This window comes from Bos indicus x Bos taurus, chromosome 26 (genome assembly GCF_003369695.1).
Source record: "Bos indicus x Bos taurus breed Angus x Brahman F1 hybrid chromosome 26, Bos_hybrid_MaternalHap_v2.0, whole genome shotgun sequence".
NCBI lineage: Eukaryota > Metazoa > Chordata > Mammalia > Artiodactyla > Bovidae > Bos > Bos indicus x Bos taurus.
In genome coordinates, this window is record NC_040101.1 from 7523062 (window position 1) to 7539855 (window position 16794).

At 42.8% G+C, this 16794-nt stretch overlaps 1 protein-coding gene across 2 annotated transcripts in view; it reads right to left on the reverse strand.

Moving 5' to 3' along the window:
- Positions 1-15471, reverse strand: part of ZRANB1 (zinc finger RANBP2-type containing 1) — a 69463-nt gene extending 53992 nt beyond the window's left edge. The window contains exon 1 of one of the 2 annotated variants that reach the window (XM_027528539.1): positions 15390-15471. The gene's annotated coding sequence lies outside the window, so the exon portion shown is untranslated. The remainder of the gene's footprint in view (positions 1-15389) is intronic. The other variant, XM_027528540.1, reaches the window with a different exon arrangement.
- Positions 15472-16794: the final 1323 nt, after the last annotated feature.

Here is a 16794-nt window from a genome sequence, read left to right on the forward strand (position 1 = left end):
TCCTGCGAGTACTGTAAAATAAGAAAAGAAAAGAAAAAGGATACAGATTCGGAAATAAGAAATAAAACTGTTCATATTCACAGATGACAGGATTGTCTACGAAGAAAATCCAAAAAAGAATCAACAAAACTACAGCTACTACAGGACTATAACAGGATTGCAGGATAAAGGTTAAGTAAGTCAACTGCTTTCCTATATACCAGCAATAAACAAATGGAATTTGAAATTTAAAACACATCACCATTTATATTAGCACCCCCAAAAACGGATTAAAGTCAGAGAACTTAGTATTCTGACTTCTTGACTTACTATACAGTTACAGTGGGCTTCCCTGGTGTTTCAGATGGTAAAGAATCCGTCTGCAATGCAAGAGACCTGGGTTTGATGTCTGGGTTGGGAAGATCCCCTGGAGAAGGGAATAGCAACCCACCCCATTATTCTTGCCTAGATAATTCCATGGACAGAGGAGCCTGGCAGGCTGCAATCCATGGGGTCACAAAGAGTCGGACAGGACCGAGCGACTTTCACTTTCATACAGTTACAGTAATCAAAACACTGGTACCGGTGAAAGAACAGGTCAATGAAATGGAACAGAGCCCAGAAATTGATCCACACATACAGAATCAACTGATATTTGACTTGAATAAGGAAAGGCAATACAATGGAGAAAAAATCCTTTCAAAAAATTGTGCTGAAACCACTGGACAACCACATGCAAAAACAAAAATGGCTCACAGACCTTACACCCCTCACAAAAATTTCCTCAAAATGGATCACAGACCAAACATTAAATTGTTGTTGTTGTTCAGTTGCTCGGTCGTGTCTGACTCTTTGCAACCCCATGAACCATGCAGCATGCCAGGCTTCCCTGTCGTTCAGTATCTCCTGGAGTTTGCTCAAACTCATGTCCTCTGAGACAGTGATGCCATTCCACCATCTCATCCTCTGTTGTCCCCTTCTCCTCCTGCCTTCAATCTTTCCCAGCATCAGGGTCTTTTCCAATGAGTCAGCTCCTCCTATCAGAGGGCCAAAGTACTGGTGCTTCAGCACCAGTGCATCCCATGAATATTCAGGGTTGACTTCCTTTAGGATGGACTGGTTTGATCTCCTTGATGTACAAAAGGGACTTTGAAGGGTCTTCTTCAACACCACAGTTAGAAAGCATCAATTCTTCGGGGCTAAGCCTTCTTTATAGTCCAACTCTCACAACCATACATGACTACTGGAAAAACCATAGCTTTGACTATATAGACCTTTTGTCGGCAAAGTGATGTCTCTGCTTTTTAATACACCGCTTAGGTTTGTCATAGCTATTCTTTCAAGGAGCAAGGGTCTTTTAATTTCAAGGCTGCAGTCACCATCTGCAGTGATTTTGGAGCCCAAGAAAATGAAATCTGACACTTTCCACATTATCCCCATCTATTTGCCATGAAGTGACAGGACCAGATGCCATGATCTTAGTTTTTTGAATGTTGAGTTTTAAGCCAGCTTTTTCACTCTCCTTTCACCTTCATCATGAGGCTTGTAGATCCTCTTCACTAAATGCAGAGCTATAAAATTCCCAGAAGATAATATGAAAGGAAATCTAGATAAACTTGACTATGCCAATGACTTTTCAGATAAAACCCAAAGACACAATTCATGAAAGATATACTTGATAAACTGGATTTATTAAAATTGAAAATTTCTGTTCTACAGAAGACATGGTCAAGAAAATGACAAGATAAGCCAAAAAATAGGGAAAAAATATCTGATAAAGACTGTTATCTAAACTATAAAGAGCTCTTGAAACTCAATAATAATAAAACACTCTAATTAAAACAAGGGAAAAGACCTGAACAGACACTTCATCAAAGAAGATATACAGATGACAAACAAGCATAAGAAAAAATATTCAACATTATACCTCATCAGTATGGGGTCGCACAGAGTCAGACACAACAAGCGACTTAGCAGCAGCAGAGAACTGCAAATTAAGACTGCAATGAGATATGACCACACAGCTCTTAGAATGACCAAAATCCAGAACACTAATAACAAATGCTAGAAAGGATACAGATCAACAAGAACTCTCATCCATTGCTGACTGGAATGCAAAGTGATACAACCAAGGTGCGAAGAGTCTGGCAATTTCTTCCCTTGTAACTCAGTCGGTAAAGAATCCACCTCCATTGCAGGAGATGGGGGTTCAATCCCTGGGTTGGGAAGATCCCCTGGAGAAGGAAATGTCAACCCACTCCAGTATTTTTGCCTGGAAAACCCCATGGACAGATGAGGCTGGTGGGCTACAGTCCATGGGGCCCCAAGGGTCAGACACAACTTAGCGACTGAACCACCACCAGTGTTTCCTCGTTGTTTAGTCACTAAGTTGTGTCTGACTCTTTGTGACCCAATAGATTGCTCTGTCTATGGGATTTCCCAGGGAAGAATACTGGAGTGGGTTGCCATATCCTTCTCCAGAGGACCTTCCCGACTCAGGGAGTGAACCCACATTTTCTGCATTGGCACACGGGTTATTTACCACTGAGCCACCAGGGAAACCCCTATTCTTGCCACGTTGTTGTTATTCAGTTGCTAAGTCACATGTCCAACTTTTTGCAACCCCATGGACTACAGCAAGCCATGCTCCCCTGTCCTTCACTATCTCCCAGAGTTTGCTCAAACTCATGTCCACTGAGGTGATGATGCCATCTTATCATCTCGTCCTTTGTCACCCCCTTCTTCTTCTGCCCTCAGTCTTTCCCAGCATCAGGGTCTTTTTCCATTGAGCAGGCTCTCTTACCATATGACCAAGCAATTGTGCATCTTGGAATTTACTCCAAGGAGTTGAAATTATAGGTCCATACAAAACCCTGCACATGGATGTTTATAGCAGCTTTATTCATAACTGCCAAAACTTGCAATCAACCAAAGTAAAGAAGGTGAATGGATAAACTGTAGTACATCCAGACAAGAAAACAGTACTAAAGAAAAATGAACTAACAAGCCATGAAAAGACACGGAGGAACCGTAAAGGCATATTACTAAGTGAAAGAAGCCAGTCTGAAATGGCTATAATGGTTTGATTCCAAGTACGTAACATTCTGAAAAAGGCAAAACTATGGAGATTACAAAAAAAGATCAGGGGTTGGTGAGAGGGAGGGATGAACAGACAGAACACAGAGGATTTTTAGGGCAATGAAACTATTCTGTATGACATTATAATGGTGGATACATGTCATTACACATTTGTCAAAACCCATAAAATGTACACACCAAAAATGAACCTCAATGTAAGCTATGTACTCTGGTAAATATGCATCATAGTAGACTCATCAACATAACAAATGCACCACTCAGGTGCAGGATGCTGACAGTAAAAGAGGTTATGCATGTGTAGCGTGAGGAGTATAAAAACTTTATTTTCTGCTAAATTCTGTAGTGAACCTAAACTGCTCTAAAAAATAAACACTTTTAAAAATCTACTTAACAATGTTTTTAGTCACTAATATCCAGGAAATATTTTCTTAAAAAAAAAAAAAAAAACAGTCCTCAGAACGACAGGAAGTCTTTAAAACTACGTAACTTTTGGTGTGAACTTATTAGTAAAACTGCTCTAAAAAATAAAATCTGGGTTCCCCTGGTGGTCCTGTGGTTAAAGAGTCCACCTTGCAATGCAGGAGACACAGGTTCGATCCCGAGTCTGGGAAGAGCGCACATGCCTCAGAGCAACTAAGCCCATGCGCCACCACTCTGAGTCCACTAGCCCTAGAGACCCATCCACAGCAAGGGAAGCAGCACAATGAGACGCCGGCACACCGCAACCCAAAAGCAGCCCTCACAGAGCACCCAAGACCCAGCGCAGCCAAAGATAAATGAATAAACAGAAGTGCCAAAAAAATAAATGAAAAATGAAATCTGAAATATGTTCACACCCAACATTTTAAATTTTAAAAAGACACTGAAATTAACATGAAGGGCTCCCACTAGCTAAATGTGAATCAACTCAAGCACCCACATAAAAATAGGAAAAGATTTTTGAAGTACGGACTAAAAGAAAACTCCGTTAGGTCTCCAAACTAACAAATAAATAATGGAGAAGAAAAGTTCTTCCTTACAACAGAAATCAAAGAAATACAAAAGAACTAACTGGATTAAAAATTCACCATTTGGCAATCTTCCCACTAGAATAAAAAAAAATGGGTCACGAGTGAACATTAAAACTAGTAGATGAAAATTTGAGTATTAACAGGATATTTAAATAGTCTCTAAGTATTTCCCCAAAATCATAACTGGTTATGTCACCAAGCCAGCAGACACCTTAACTAAATAATCAAAGTTAACCACACCAGGAAAAATATCATTTGCCTTTTGTTATATTGTTCTAAGAACAAAACTGTGTGGTATTCTTGCCAAAAAGTACATCCTCTGACTACAATCATGAGAAAACATCAGAAATGCCGTATTAAGCGACTTTCTACAAAATTGCATGAGTGTGCTAAGTCACTTCAGTCATATCCAATTCTTTGTGACCCTATGGACTATAGTCCGTCAAGCTCCTCTGTCCACAGGATTCTCCAGGCAAGGATACTGGAGTGGATTACCGTGCCCTTCTCCAGGGTATCTTCCTGACCCAGGGATCAAATATCCGCAGCTCTTATGTCTCCTGCATTGGCAGGTGGGTTCTTTACCACTAGTGCCACTTGGGAAGCCCTACTACAAAATTACTAATCCTATATTCTTCAAAAACTTATCATGAAAAACAAGGACTTTATTGTTCCAATTAAAGGAGCTTATAAAAAACAAACACATGATCTCAGATTTTCTTTTGTGTTTATAAAGAACATTAAAAGAACTGGCAAAATTTAAGTAAGATTTATAGAATCTTATTCTTAAGAATTAATCACATTGTTAATTTCCTGACTTTGATACCTCTATTGTGGTTACATAGGAGAAAGCCCCCCCCCCCCGCCTTTTTTTATTAATAAAATATACACTGAAATATTTAGAGATTAACGGATATCAAGACTGCAATTTACTTTCAGACAGTTCTGGTGGGAAAACATATTTGTATTTATATATATCCATGTGCATGCGTGCTCAGTCGTGTCCTACTCTTTGTGACCCCGTGGACTGTAGCCCACCAGGCTCCTCTGTCCATGGGATTTTCCAGGCAAGAATACTGGAGTGGGTTACCATTTTCTCCTCCAGGGGGTCTTCCTGATCCAGGAGCAAACCTGCATCTCTTGTCTCCTGCACTGGCAAGCGGGGTCTTCACCACCGTGCCACCTGGGAGTCCACGTAACAGGCACACCACAGTCCTTCTGTATGAGAGCAAATGTGGCCTCCTACATTCCAAATATTTCTCAAGAACTGTAGGTTCTTTCTACCGCTACCACCAAGTCTTAGTTCATTACTTCTCTCAAATATTTTATTATTTTAACTTGTCTTCCTACTTTAATACTTCACATAAGTAATCGGTTCAAAAAAGAAAAATCTGGTGTTGTTATTCAGCAACTTTAAAAATGTCAACACCCCACTAAAGTTAAAAGTCTTAAAAAGAACATAAAAGATCCTTACAAACACAAACACATGTGTGCGTAAAGAATATTCTACAGTATTTTCCTTCGGTGATTTACTGCCTTTCACCAAAGCATTATTAAGGGAAAATGTACTGTACTTTACTTTGGGAAGATGAGTTTCATCTCTCGATATTTCATATAGAGAAGAATGCACTGCATTTCTTAGATGTGAGTTCATGTCCCTCTCCACCTGTTACTGACTCGGGATTTTGCCAAATCCTTGAGATCCAAGGCTCTTCACCTGAAAAAATTATGATGTCTTATCTGTCTTTCAGTTCAGTTCAGTTCAGTCGCTCAGTCGTGTCCGACTCTTTGCAACCCCATGAATCGCAGCACGCCAGGCCTCCCTGTCCATCATCAACTCCCGGAGTTCATCCAGACTCACGTCCATCGAGTCAGTGATGCCATCCAGCCATCTCATCCTCTGTTGTCCCCTTCTCCTCCTGCCCCCAATCCCTTCCAGCATCAGAGTCTTTTCCAATGAGTCAACTCTTCACACGAGGTGGCCAAAGTACTGGAGTTTCAGCTTTAGCATCATTCCTTCCAAAGAACACCCAGGGCTGATCTCCTTTAGAATGGACTGGTTGGATCTCCTTGCAGTCCAAGGGACTCTCAAAAGTCTTCTCCAACACCACAGTTCAAAAGCATCAATTCTTCGGCTCTCAGCCTTCTTCACAGTCCAACTCTCACATCCGTACATGACCACAGGAAAAACCATAGCCTTGACTAGACAAACCTTTGTCGGCAAAGTAATGTCCCTGCTTTTGAATGTGTTATCTAGGTTGGTCATAACTTTCCTTCCAAGGAGTAAGCGTCTTTTAATTTCATGGCTGCAGTCACCATCCGCAGTGATTTTGGAGCCCCCAAAAATAAAGTCTGACACTGTTTCCACTGTTTCCCCATCTATTTCCCATGAAGTGATGGGACCAGATGCCATAATCTTCATTTTCTGAATGTTGTGCTTTAAGCCAACTTTTTCACTCTCCACCTTCACTTTCATCAAGAGGCTCTTTAGTTCCTCTTCACTTTCTGCCATAAGGGTGGTGTCATCTGCATATCTGAGGTTATTGATATTTCTCCCGGAAATCTTGATTCCAGCTTGTGCTTCATCCAGCCCAGCGTTTCTCATGATGTACTCAGCATATAAGTTAAATAAGCAGGGTGACAATATACAGCCTTGATGTACTCCTTTTCCTATTTGGAACCAGTCTGTTGTTCCATGTCCAGTTCTAACTGTTGCTTGGGGGCTAGTACCAATAATCTCAAGATCTACATCCTATAAATAATATGAACAAATGTCAGTTTGAAATAACACACCTTCGATTTCATATGAAGCTTCAGATCACAGAACATTTGTATTATTTCACTTCATCTTCAGAACCCTTGGGTACTTTCCAAACCCTCGGGTACAGAATCCCTCTGAGGTACAAGTATCTTCATTTTAATGACAATAAATCTGTGGCTTCAGGAAAGGTAATATGAACTTGCCTACGGTTCAGGAACTTGCCCAAACTTCAGGAAGTAAAGCCCAAATTCTGACTTCTATTTTTCCCAACTAATACACCACAGCCTTCCAGAGTTACAAAAACATTTTCCCAGAATGACATGTGGCTATTAGACTATAAGATGGACTGACTGTATAGTCAGTGTGTCTGGCTACCACGAGGCATTGGCACTACCTCCAAAACAAGTCCCCAAATCTGAGTTTTTCTCCAGATTACCCTATCATGCCCCTCCTCCAAGCCACCACCAACTCTCACATGGAGTACTACATAACCTCCCCACTAATCGTTGCTTCTAGTCTGGCCACCATCCTTGCATAGAAGCCAGATGCATCTCTTAGAAGCCTAAACCAAGCTACCACACAGGTCTTAAACCCTACTCACTCAGAATAAAATTAAAATTTCCCCAGTCTTTCTTGCAAATCTTTACATAAAAGCGGATTTCATTCTGTTCCTTTTACAAGCAAGCTCAGGCTCGCCGTGAGAGTTTTCCAGGAGCAATCTCCTCTGCCTAGAATTCTCTCCCCCTAGATTTTCACACGGCCAGCTCTTGTCATCAAAAACTAGATTTAAATATTACCTCCTCAAAAATCTTCCCTCACCATATTGATGTCATTCTCCACCACATTATCCTACTTTCATTACATTGCTGGCAGAGCGCTTATCACCACCTGGGTTTCGTTTGGGTATTTGGTTGTTTGCTTCTGTTTTTTCCTTGTTTGCTCTCTCTATATACTAGAATGCAAATACAGATTTTAAACTTAATACAACAAATAGCCTCATCATATCCCCTTCCCACACAGAAGCAACCCTTCCTTCTTCCTACCTGTAAAGACGATCCACACTGGAGAGGATCATTTCTCCTTTCTCTGTTCTAGCTCCTCGACAATACTAGCTCTAAGGGAAAATGAGGAGTAGGGACTGGAGAAGAGTAAGGCACTCACATCCAGGTGTTAGGATCGACACTCCAACCTCAACCACATGCTTAAGCCACACTATACCCTCTGCTGGCCCTTATATGTGACATGTAATTGTCACGTCTCCACCCCTTCACTATATATGGTTGCTTCTGCAAACAATGTTCTCCCATCCCGCTTGTGTGTGTGTGTACAGATGTGTATATATATATACATACACACACACACACCTAGAAACCTTCTTCAAAGCCTAGCTTAACTGTTTCCACTCCTGTACAACCCTTCTTGATCCAACCATAATTTTGTGCTAAATTAGTCATTTCTTTACCACTTCACAGTACTTTGTTTAGTGGATTAAGGTTTGTTTCGAATGATCAACTGTAAAAAAAAAAAAAAAACTCATTTTTATGTCTCTATAAACAGAGCTTGCTATAAAACAGCCGCTCACTGATCATTTAGTCAACAAAAAGCAATTCACTATTCTACTGATATCAAAGGATAGTATTTCAAACAAAGATTAGTCAAAAGTTCTGCAAATTGTTATCATTCCCACATTTAAAAACAAACTTTAGCGTCATTAAATACCAAAAAATGAAGTTAATTACCCACCCCAATCAGAAAAGGATTTAGAAGTGACTTGTTAAAAGTTACAGAAATGTCTTGCCCTCAGAATTCCAATCACAAGGATACTGCTGCAACCCAGTACAACTCCGTTTCTCCATCTGCAACGTCAGGATAATTTCTTCAGACACCCAGGGAATGCTGTCTTGCAATAATCAATTTTAGTTGAGAATAATTATGTTACTAAAGCTAACTGAATTTCAGCAAATGATGCTGGGACTACTAGGCAGCCATCTGCAAAAGGAGTAAAGTTGGATCTCTATCTCATACTACATACAAAACTCAAAATTATCAAAGAGCTAAATGTAAGAGCAAAAACTGTAAAATCTGTAGAAGAAATGCAAATCTTCTTGACCTTGGATTAGACAATGGCATAAGAGATAACACCAAAAGCATAAATGACAAAAGAAAATAGATAAACTGGACATCAAAATCAAAATCTTTGTGCTTCAAAGAACGCAGAGAAAAGTAAAGAGATAACCTATGGAATACGAGAAAGTATTTGCAAACCACTTGCAAATCATCTGACTTCTACCCAGAATATATAAAAAACTCTCACAATCCAACAATAAAAAGACAAATAATCCAATTGAAAAATGGGCAAAGGACTGTAATAAACATTTCTCTAAAGCTACACGAATGACCAATAAGCACGTGAAAACATACTCAATACCATCAGCCATTAGAGAAATGCAAGTAAAAACTAGGAGACACCACTTTACTCAGATGGCTATAATAAAAAAGACAACAAGTGTTAATGAGCATGTAGAGAAATGGAATCCTCATAATACACTGCTGGAAGAGAACAGTCACAAAATCCCTCAAAGGTTAAGCACTGAGACACCATATAACCCAGCAATTCCAATCCTAGGTATATACCCAAGAAAAATGAAAACTTACATCCCCACAAAAGCTTGTACACAATGTTCATAGCAGCATATTTCATAAAAGCCAAAACATAGAAAAAAACTAAATGTCCCTCGAAGAACAGAAAAATATGAACAAAATGTGATATACACCCATATACGGAATATTCATTATGCAGCCATAAAAAGAATGAAGTACTAATATATGCTACAACATGGATAAACATTAAAACATCAAGCTAAGTGAACAAAGCCAGACACAAAAAGTCATACCCAGAAAGTTCCAAAAAGCAAAACTTGAAATTTACACACACTGACAACTACTTACATAGCATTGTATTAAGCTTTATAAGTAATCTAGAGATGACTTAAAGTGTACAGAAGGATGTGCATAAACCTATGGATCTAAGCAAACCTTAAATACTTGGTTATTTCATATAAAGGAACTGGGTACCCCTGGATTTTGAAATCCGAGGGGGATCCTGGAACAAATCCCCCATGGATACTGAGGGACGACCATATTGTATGATTCCTTCATGGCAAATAAATGGGCAGAAAATGGAAAACAGTAACAGACTTTATTTTCTCGGGCTCTAAAATCACTGCAGATAGTGACTTCAGCCACCAAATTAGAAGACCCTTGCTCCTTGGAAGAAAAGCCATGACAAACCTAGACAACGTATTAAAAATCAGAGACATCACTTTGCAGACAAAGGTCCGTATAGTCAAAGCTATGGTTTTTCCAGTAGTCATTTATGATGTGAAAGTTGGCCCATAAAACGGCTGAGCACCAAAGATTGATGCTTTCAAACTGTGCTGCTGGAGAAGACTCTTGAGAGGACATCAAGGAGATCAAATCAGTCAATCCTAAAGGAAATCAACCCTGAATATTCACTGGAAGGAAGGACTCATGCTGATATTCCAATACTTCGGCCACCTGATACAACCGACTGGTTGCGAAAGACTGATGCTGGGAAAGACTGAGGGTAAGAAGAGAAGGGGACAAGAGTGGATGAGATGGTCAGATGGCATCATCGACTCAATGCACATGAGTCTGAGCAAACTCTTTGACAAGGAAACCTGGCATGCTGCAGTCCATGGGGTTCCAAAGAGTCGGACATGACTGAGTGACTGAACAACAACCAATTTACATAGAACAGGCAAATCCACATAGAAAGTAGATTTCCAGTTGCCAGGAACTGGGGCAAAGGGAGATGACTGCAAATAAGTACAGGGTCTCTTTGGAGGGTGAGAGAAATGTTCTGAATAGTGGTGATGGTTATATAACTTTGTGAATACACTAAAAACTAATGAAATGAATACTTTAAAAGGGTGAATTTTACATTATATGAACTAAACTTAGTTATATGAACTAAGTTTATTTAAGCTGTTTAATATTTTTAAATTTGGACCATTGTTGACATCTTTATTGAATTTGTTACAACACTGCCTGTTTTATGTTTTCGTTTTTTTGCCACTAGGCATGTAGGATCTTAGCTCCCTGACTAGGGATCGATCCTGGACCCCACGCACTGGAAAGCTAAGTCTTAACCTCTGGCCCACCAGGGAATACCCTAAGCTGATATTCCTTAAAATTAAGAAACACCTGGAGATGTGCAACTGATTTTCAACAATGCTTTTATCCATTTGAATAGTTTTTACTTATGTAAATTCAATCCACATAAAAATCTGACTTGCCAAACAATACAAAATAAAAAACCAAAATTGCGTTGTGTTACTTGAGAGGGAGTGGGGCAGTCTGCCCTCAATAAATTAACTATAAAAATAAAGGAAATCAGTGTTTGTTTTCATTACTAAAAAGTTCATTAGGCACCTGAAAAATTATTAATTTTATGTTCAATTTACCTAACCAACCTCCATTTTAAAATCCAAACTAATGACTCCTGTCAAACCAAAATACCAGACAGCAAAAAATGCTTACTGATCCTGATTTCTCAAGTGGTGAAATTACTGATGTAATTCTATGAAAGTCCCTTTTACAAATGCAAGTAGCCTAAGTAAAAATGTTTAGTGTTTCTGCAAAGTTAACAGACTAATGTTAGCTTCAATTATGCTAAAAAGGTTTCCGAAGCTTAAAAAAAGTTTTTATGTAAACTAGTTTCTAAAAACCAATCAATTTTAAGGGGGAAAAAGGTATTTTGATGAACTGGAGGAAGAGCACAAGTTTCCATATAGATGCAATGGATAAATCAAGATGATTTACTGCTAGGAGACTCTGTATCCACAAACCGTCAGGCCTCCCACTCACACATACAACACAACAGGAACATACACACCTATTTTCCAACTGCATCAGCAACCACCCGTGTACCGCATAATTACACGTATTATCCTTGGTAAACAAAACTACTATGGACCAGTTTGTTTGTGTTTTTCTTCCAACAGTTGACAGGCAGCAGTGAATCACATTCTCCTGAGCCTCACCTGCCTCATGACCAGTGACACACGCAGCCAACAACTGAGGTTAAAGATGCAAACAGATGACAGATGAACTTCCCCTCCCAGGATGCTAAATGCTACCTGTACACTTCCCTGGTGGCTCAGTGGTGAAGAATCTGCCTGCAGTGCAGCTGACACAGGTTCAATCCCTGGATCGGGAAGATCCTCTGGAGAAGGAAACAGCAATCCACTCCAGTATTCTTGCCTGGGAAATCTCATGGACAGAGGGTCCTGGGAGGCCACAGTCCCTGGGGTCACAAAAAGTCGGACACGACTTACAACTAAACATCAACAACAATACAAATATGAAACGACCAACCCTTAATGTCACTGGTGCCAAATTCAAACCCAAGTAACCGACCCAGACTCAAAGATGAAATAAACCACGGACCTGTAGTACTTACTTTTATTTGAATAACACAATGATCATTATCAAAATGTTAAGCATCCTCTATAGAAAGAATTATGCTGATAATGTTGCTTAGTCTCTACACCGTGTCCAACTTTGTGTGACCCCATGGATTGTAGCCTGCCACCAGGCTCCTCTGTCCATGGGATTCTCCAAGCAAGAATACTGACATGGGCTGCCATTTCCTTCTCCAGGGGATTGTCCCAACTCAGGGATCGAACCTGCATCTCCTGCTTGGCAGGCAGATTTAAAAAAAAAAAAAAAAAAACCACTGAGCCACTTAGATACAAACATACTGGCAAAAAAAATTTTTTAGAGATTGTCATAGTTTCCAATGGATTGCAGCACGCCAGATTTCCCTGGCATGCTGCAGTCCATGGGGTCGCAAAGAGTCAGATACGACTGAACCAACAGTTTCCAGTATTTTGCCTCATATATCAAAGTTCCAGCAACTCCAATACTTAGAGAAGTACAAACTTCATATTCTAGAACATCTCTAAAACCAAAAACACTTTGTCAGACCATGTATCCATATTTTCAGAGCGTAATATATGGTGCACAGATGTAGGGCTTAGGGTTCATACCCAGTCCTCAAAGATCTTAAAAATCTAGTTGGGAAGTAAAATAAAAAGATAAATCGAAATCCAGGCCAGCATATTGTGAGGAGGAGGGAAAAAAAAAAAGATGAGGAAAACAGTCTCACACTGCAGAGGTGAGAATAGACCTCTTGGGGTTGAAGTAGTCAAGAAGGCTTCTCAAGGCCAGAATAAAGGGAATATCTATGAACACAAGAAGAAGAGGGTTTCAAACAGAAAGAAAAGCACAAAGAAAGGCCAAGAGGGACTTCAAAGGAACAACAAACAAGTTAGTTTGGCTGGAACTACAAGATTCACAAAGGGAAGAAATGAGAGTTAAGACTGAAGAATGGATCAGGGCCAGATTATAGAGAAACCTGAAAACCACGCCGAGGAGTTAAAACTTTACTTTGCATGTAACAGGGAGTGTCTGGAAGTTTTTATGTTGTGATGTGAGAAGGTGAATGTTAACATGTGCAAGATATTATTTACTCAAAGCATTAGTAAAGCACAAATACTCCAGGTGAAACACATCACCAGGAGAAAAACATATTCAAAAGTCCAGGTACAAGAGCTTCTTTGGGGGGAAGGAGGGAAGTGAGCAGCAGTGCACAAATACTGACACTGACCCAAGTTAAACAAAAAGCTACAGAGGTCTACTTTTGCAATCCCCATTTGTTTAAAGTTTCCACCTATTATAAAAGCAAGCTAAGCACAAAAGCATACTCAACAGCTCTCACTGTATCAATTACACACAGGAGGCAATTTACAGCAAATATCCTACACCTGGGTCATGAGTTCCAAACCTATGCTAAGCCTCAGATTTTAAATGTAATATGCCAAAACCTTTATCAGCGCACAGAACTGAATCAAGGCCACAAGCTTTAAAATACACTACCGTGAAAGAGTTCATCATACCAACCCAAGCACATTCCAAAAGTAAATAAATGGGTGTCTCAATGCTCCCAAGCATTAATAAAAGGGCTTGAAACAACAACAGAAATAAAAATCCCTCATGACATTCAAACAGGATCCTCCCCAAAGATTTAAATATGCCATTACTGTCCTCTCAGTGCCACTAACAGCCTTACAAAAACAATGTTATGAAATTTTAGCATAAGAAGGTGACTGCATATCTTGTCAAGAGCTAAAAATCAAACAGGGAAGCAGAGTTCTAAATTTCTTTATAATTGCCTCATTGAATTAATAATACTAATAACCAGGAGGAGAGGTCCAGCTTAATTTTTCACAAACGTAGATTAGATGATTTTCCTAAGGCCCCTAGCACAAGCCAAGATCAAAATTCCTCATGGTTTCCCCTGGCTTATGGTTTGAACACTGAGTCATCCGTGCTTGATCAAAACATGGGTACCCTTGAGGTCGCACAAGTGATAAAGTCAACTAAAAAAAGAGACCTCAGGAAAAAACCACTCATTATATAACGTTTCTAAGAGCGAAACATTTCTCTTCAACTGGATTCCTAAGACATTTTTGTACATTAAATTTATTGACAACAACATAACAGATCATAGAGGGAACACACAGACCACAATACTTGGGTGGAAGGGGACGGCGTTTAACCTGATACAAGTCTACGGAGTTACGGAATCAATTGACTGAAATACCAAATTCTCTGCCAGAAGAATTTCCAAACACCGGGGTTATCTCAAAGATAAATGGGGTCGGCTCAAACTTCCAGGCTGAACCTCAATTGCTGGCCCCTCGAGCTTAACATGCAAGTATTCATTATGGTCCTTTTGTCTGTGGAATGACCCCACACACCAAGCCACAGCCAAGGGAATAACAAGGTAAGTGTGCACGGAACCATCGTTTATTGCGAGCGAGAGGGCCAGACAATCTTTCCACTAGTCAGCTTCTCCCCTTCACCAGCCCCCCACCGCCCCTCAGCCCACCCCTGTCGGCCCCCACCTTTATTTTCTGAGAAAAAGGGAAACAACGGGAGGCCACCGCGAGAGGCGGAGAGGAAGCCGCCGGGGGGTGGGCTGAAATACAAGTTTGGGGGGACCGGTACCAACTTGTGGCGACGGACCCAAGTATTGAGGGCCCTATTGCAGACCAGCCCGTAGGTGGCAGGAAAAGAAGTTGGGGTGGGGGGAATGGGGGGGGGGGGGGGACGTAATCTGGCGGAAGAGAGGCGGCAGGGCAGGCAGCGCGTCCAGCCGCGGCGGACCGATGGTCCGTAAACAAGCCGGGCGGACCCACACCCTCCCACAGCCCCGGGCCTGTCCCCTCACTAGGAAAGCCCAAGATGGAAGCGCGGCGAGGCCAGCCCGTGCTCCCCTCCCCTCTCCTCGCCGGCGACGCTGCCCCCGGGGTTGGGGTGGGGGAAGACACAGAGGGGGCGGCCCGGGAGACCCGGCGGCCAGGGTGCCGTGAGGGAGCGAGGGGCCGGCCAGGCCGCGCGGCGGGGCCGCCAGGGGCCTGAGGCAGGGCGCCCTCCCCGGGGGCCCCGGTTACCTGGCGGCAGCTCCTCCTCCAGCTCCTGCTCCTCCTCCCCGTCCGACGCTCGGCGCCCGGCAGCCGCGGCGGCGGCGGCGGCGGCGGCGGCGACTCCCCCCCGAGCAGCCCGCGGCGACGAGCCGAGCCCGGCCCCTCTCCGCCTCCCTCCGCGCCTCCGCCCGCCCCGCTGCTGCCGCCTCCGCCCTCTCCCCACAGTCAGGACATGGTCTCCGCGGACCCGCGCGCGGCTCCCGCTGCCGGAGGCGGGGGCAGAGGGGCGGAGAGCAGGCGCGGAGGCGGGGGGACGCCGAGGGGAGGGGGGAGCGAGGAGGGGAGGCTGCCTCGGACGCAGCGGGCTCCTAATGGCGGCGGTGAGAGGCCCCGGAGCCAAATAAACCCCGAGGGTAGCCGCACAACGTCAAGTCCGGACCCCGCAGCTCGTCGCCCTGTCATTGGCCCCGAGGCCGCCAGCGGCGCAGCCAATGGGCGGCCGCCTCTTTCCAGGCGCGGGAGGCGGGCGGTAGAGGGCTGACGTCACGCAGGCGCCGGCCACGATTGTGAGGCAGCAGCGCGCGCCAGCCCCCGAAGCCCCGCCCACTTTGCGGCGGCCGGGGCTGCGGAATCTCGGCGACTTGAGGGGGACGCAGAGAGGCGACCGTGTGGGCTCCGGAGACGCAGACGGGGCGACCAGGAGGCGTTCTCTTGGCTGCTTAACTCCTCGTGTCTCCTCTGTGCTACTGACTCGTCAGAAGTCTTAAGTCAACCCCCACGTCTCACCAAGTGAACTGCTTAGTGACAATTATGCATCACTTTTTCTCAACACAGTTTCAGATTCTTGATAAGACACTAAAGAATATAAATGTTTCAGTTCAGTTCAGTTGAGTCGCTCAGTCGTGTCCCACTCTATGCGACTCCATGAATCGCAGCACTCCAGGCCTCCCTGTCCATCACCAACTCCCGGAGCTCACTCAAACTGTCCATCGAGTCAGTGATGCCATCCAGCCATTTCATCCTCTGTCGTCCCCTTCTCCTCCTGCCCCCAATCCCTCCCAGCATCAGAGTCTTTTCCAATGAGTCAACTCTTCGCATGAGGTGGCCAAAGTACTGGAGTTTCAGTTTTAGCATCATTCCTTCCAAAGAAATCCCAGGGCTGATCTCCTTCAGAATGGACTGGTTGGATCTCCTTGCACCACAGTTCAAAAGCATCAATTCTTCGGCGCTCGGCTTTCTTTATAGTCCAACTCTCATATCCATACATGACTACTGGAAAAACCATAGCCTTGACTAGACGAACCTTTGTTGGCAAAGTAATGTCTCTGCTTAAATATTTGCTGCTGCTGCTAAGTCGCTTCAGTCGTGTCCGACTCTGTGCGACCCTATAGACGGCGGCCCACCAGGCTCCCCCGTCCCTGGGATTCTCCAG